Genomic DNA, 4,793 nt, shown 5'->3' on the forward strand with positions numbered 1-4,793 from the left:
TCTTTCCTTTCCCTGGCATCGAGGATGGTTGGTCTGTTTGAGAGTGGAAACGGAAAGATGAAGGGCATAAATGCATCAGCATGTGAGGGCATAAGCAAGATCGGGCATGCACGTGCACACGCACACCTTTTCATGTCTGTTCTCATGGTAAAGTCTGCCCTGAGCATGCAAATCACTTTCATTATGCAAATGCATGCAAATCAGACCCAGCCATCTGAGAATCAAGGCTGGGAAAAAATCTACACAGAGATATCGAATGAAAGAGACAGAGAGTGAAGGATAAATCCTTTGGGTGGCAGGAGGCGGCTAACAGAACTAAACGCTGTGTGGAGGAACAACGGTGTCCCAGAGAGCACAAAAATGGCCGTTTAAGATTGGAACACACTCTTTCTTCATGGCATTTTAGTGTGCACACAAAACGCAAACCTTATTTGAGTATTAAAAATCTCACAATATCTGTAGCTACTGATCCATGTCATAGTTCTAAATTAAACATTGAAAGTTGCTCTGAAAGGAAGCATGTTGACAGAGCTCTGGAAGCATAATGGAAATGGAAGTCATATAAATCACGGAATGTTCTAGACAACACTGAAACACTCATTGGGGTCGAGGGTGAAACGTGAGATCATCTTACACGCCATGTTAAAAATAACTTAGTCAGGGTGGAAAATGATATTTCCTGCCCACCAGATAAAAATACAATTTTACCGATTTTACTTTTTTATATTGTATTTTATACATTTGAATGGAATAAAAAATTACATTAAACTACAGTTTAATTAAAAATTAAATTGTGTATATATATATATATATATATAGCAGATAATATCTTTTGATTTCATGAAGGACTGTTGATGCACACAGCACTATCATAAATATGAGGAGTTTGTTTTTCCATGTTTACATTAGATGTTTCAGTAAGACTCTCCAGATTTAGCTGGATCAAGTGTGCATTTAAATTCGAAAAAGGTGGATTTGTGGTTTAGTTTCCATACCTGGAGTTTATGGAAAGAGTTTTTAAAACCTGAAAGAAGACATTAAAAGGTCTCTGCATGTCTCCTTTTGTTAACTTTATAGATATATTGCTTTGGAAATATTTAAGTGAACTGATATCTAATGAATCCGTTTGCAAATCCATTGTTATTACAGAATAAATTAACATTCCTCGAACATTATTAAAGCAAAATGCATTGCACTTTATTTTTCAAATAAGCTGTAAGTTGCAGAGCGATTTGAATGAGGCATAAAACAGATATAAAGTGACATGTTTTCTTTCTGCATTCCTTGCCAGGCAGCTTTATTGCTCTGTAGATGGGCTTTATGTCAAAATCTGCACCCTGCTGAGAATGAATTCTGTAAAGAGCTGCTTTGTAGAAAACAATATGTATATACAATATATATATATATATATATATGTAAAGATTGTATTGTATTCTATTAGTTTTTAAAATTCCAAATTTAATTCAATGTGTTACTTGCCGGTTTTTTTTTTTGTTTTTTTTTTTTAAAATTGTTTGTACACCATTTTTTTTTCTTATAGGTCACCTGCCACAGTGGCTGGCAGATAAGGCAAAAATACTAGCCTCTACCCAGAAAGCACCAGAATTACCAGTACCAGCCCAAAATTGAAACCCAATCTCACACGTTCATCTTGAGGCATATCTTTAGAGGATGGACTATGAATCCCTGTTAATCATCTCAGAAGCTCAGGGAGTCTTTATTGTCTGGTGGACGGTCCCACAAGGGGAAACAACTCAGCATGGTGGGCTAGTCTTTACTTAGAGTAATTTCTGAGGTAGCGATGGTCTTTGTTTTAAGGTGCCGTTAGTTGGGCCGGAGTGTGAGAGAGTTGGCTGAGGGGTAAATAAAGAGGGATTGAAGGGGTGGGGTTCTGCTGAAAGGCAGCAAACCTTCCCTAATTGGCACTTGACATTTTTTTTACTGTGGCTGGATAAAGTGGGCCCTCTCTCAAGACCACTCCAAACGCTTGCTGGAAAAGTGCCTTATGCAAATACTGCAAATAGGAACCATTGTCAGGCCTCTGACATTAACAGCTGAGGTAACAATAGGACTGTGTGCTTTCAGTGGACACGTAGGTGTGTTGAAGAGAGTGCAGGACAATGTGGCAGAGAGTGGACAGCATGTGAAAAGCCATCCAAATGATGCTTCAGTGGGGAAAAAAAGTCATTTCACCAGAGCGAGTACTAGTTCGCCATGCCAAGCTTTCAACAGAATGGTCCATTAAAATTGGACAATCAAGCAGATGCATGGTTTTACAACATCTGAATATTTGTTTTCTTCAACTGCTCCTCCAATAACACATTGCTTAAATCTATGAGTGTAAATAATTCATATAGCAGCATTCGGTATTATTATTCAGCTATTTTCAGACACGGTCTAAACACAAACACATTGTGCAATTACCCATTCATTCCTTTAGACTAAATTTGAATGTCTAAACGAGAACGGTGTGGTCTTCTTGTCGCCGTACAGTATGTGTGATGAATCAACCTTTCATGTAGTCAGGACAGCGTTTGGCTACACCTGTTACTGCTGAGTATTTAATCCCCTTTGTGTGTGTGGGCCCATTGACTTCTCTAACAGCCCAAAGGGAATTCACAGTTCATTGGGGTGACGTTCGGGCAGGAGGGGGTCAGAGAGAACGGCGTCTATTCCTCAGTTTCTCTCCAGCAGTGCAGCCATTTTGGGGCTCTGTTGGTGAGTTCCGTCCAAATAAAGAGAAGCATTGCCGGGGGCAGGAATCAGAGCAGCGCTCACCAATAGCAGCCTGGCTGATGTGACTGGGACGCTGTCAAAAGGTTGGTAAAGGAATCCATTGTCTCTGTGACAAGTGGACTGGCTCTATTGACAGTACAGTTGACGGGAGAGTGGAGGAGGGTGGTAAAGATAAGGGCACAATGCCTGGTTTTCTAGTTGATACTTGAAGTTCGAAATGCTAAGTGCAAGAAAACTGCCATTCGCGCTTTTCCTTTCTGTTCCTCTGTTCCCTGCTCTCCAGACAAACTGAGAGGAGACCGTTCTGAGTTTGATTAGAAGCCAGCAGCAATGGCTTTCATTATACCTCACACGCCTTGACGTGTCCAACTTGAATGCTACCTGCAAACTTCACGCTGAACAGTCAAGGTATGCTAACCATTCAAGTAAGTTGCCAAGAAGCATCACATAAATATTATTAACAAATACTTGAATAATGTACTCTGAGAGATTTCTTTTTTCAGTCAAGGACATTTTGTAATTGACTGTGGTTTAGTGCTTATTGTAACTATGCCAAGATGGATGTTTCACTGCTAAGCTGGTGTAAAAGAGGCAACAATGAAAACGGATAATGACCAAGTGATGCAAATCAAGTCAAATCAAGACAATGATGATTGATATGATCTGCTACATACAGGTAAGTTGCAGTTTAGGTCTTTTTGACAATAAATGCATTAATACCAGGAAAGCAGGCAAAATCAGGACAAAACAAGTTATTGCAAACCTTCAACAGTTTTGGAATTGCAACAAAACTCTAAAGCTGCCTTTTTACTAACTCTGACAAACAATAGACCAAAAGTCATTAATCTCCAATGGAGTGTAGCATTAGAGCTGCGTGAAGTTCTGATCATATGTGAATACAGAATTTTCTGATCTGATTTGAGCTTCAGTTGTGTTGAAATATTTGAAGTTTTTTGGCTATACCAAATGCAACCACCAGACTGGATTCGATGTAGGCCTACAGTATTCTAATCAAAACTATGAGTGTGAGATGAGAATTCTGAATATTTTTGCACTAAAACATTATTCTTTAAAAACTATTTCTCTAAAATGACCGGTTATGAATAATTATGTATTCATCTTTCGGATGAGACGTTAAACCGAGGTCCTGACTCTCTGCGGTCATTAAAAATCCCAGGATGTCCTTCGAAAACGAGTAGGGGTGTAACCCCGGTATCCTGGCCAAATTCGCCCATTGGCCTCTGACCATCATGGCCTCCTAACCATCCCCATATATGTAAGGAATTATTATTATTATTATGTCCAAAATTATTCGTTTATTATTATTAACTAATTAATCATGTTGATTAGCCCTAGAAAACCTACCAAGGCTTTTTTTTTTTCAAATGTATTGATGTCAATTGTTTTGTGTGGATATATTTGAAAATGTATTATTCATTAGTTTTACCATAGTGAATAATTGGCGGATAACGACTGCTTCACAACCAGTTTGAATGTTTTATAGGACTGCCATTAGTGAATGCAATGTGACAATCCTAAACAAATGGCAGCTTTTGTCAGTGATTTCAATAAATTAGTTCATTAGAAACCAGTCCGAAACATTGGAGGACATGATCTAGTCAATGCTAATGTGCATGTAGAGTTTTTAAACACATGTAGCACACACTTGATCAATCTGCCTCAATCTCATTTATCTAATCAGTGACAACATTCAAACTCTATTTGTCTTTTGCTCAGAGCGATGTACGGTTTAATCCCTGCACCTGCAATGCAGCAGCACTATCTGTGGCTACAGCAGTAATGCAGCGCCTCACCACATAGATTCCATTTTCAACCTCTAAAATGTACCTGGTAATAAATAGCATTACTAAATCAGAATTTGAATACTCTGTGATCTGTTAATTCCAGATGAGATCCTTTAAATCTCATTTAACATGTCCAAAGGTGCAGTGATCTGGTGGCTGATGTCCATCCACTGATCACAAGCATAATAGTGAAGCGGAATTGTGGTTTTGGCCTCCTAATGGCCAAAGACTGTTCAGGTTCAGCTGCTGAAC

At 38.8% G+C, this 4,793-nt stretch overlaps 1 long non-coding RNA gene across 1 annotated transcript in view; it reads right to left on the reverse strand.

Annotated features, from left to right (window-relative positions):
* LOC107689861 (uncharacterized) overlaps positions 1 to 4,793 on the reverse strand; it is an 11,587-nt gene that overhangs the window by 5,382 nt on the left and 1,412 nt on the right. Inside the window, exon 2 of the long non-coding RNA XR_001634372.1 lies at positions 1 to 33. This exon is cut by the window's left edge and continues 170 nt beyond it. This is a non-coding gene — a long non-coding RNA (uncharacterized LOC107689861). The remainder of the gene's footprint in view (positions 34 to 4,793) is intronic.

Source organism: Sinocyclocheilus anshuiensis, unplaced genomic scaffold (genome assembly GCF_001515605.1).
Source record: "Sinocyclocheilus anshuiensis isolate Anshui unplaced genomic scaffold, SAMN03320099.WGS_v1.1 scaffold1239, whole genome shotgun sequence".
In the NCBI taxonomy this organism is placed as follows: domain Eukaryota; kingdom Metazoa; phylum Chordata; class Actinopteri; order Cypriniformes; family Cyprinidae; genus Sinocyclocheilus; species Sinocyclocheilus anshuiensis.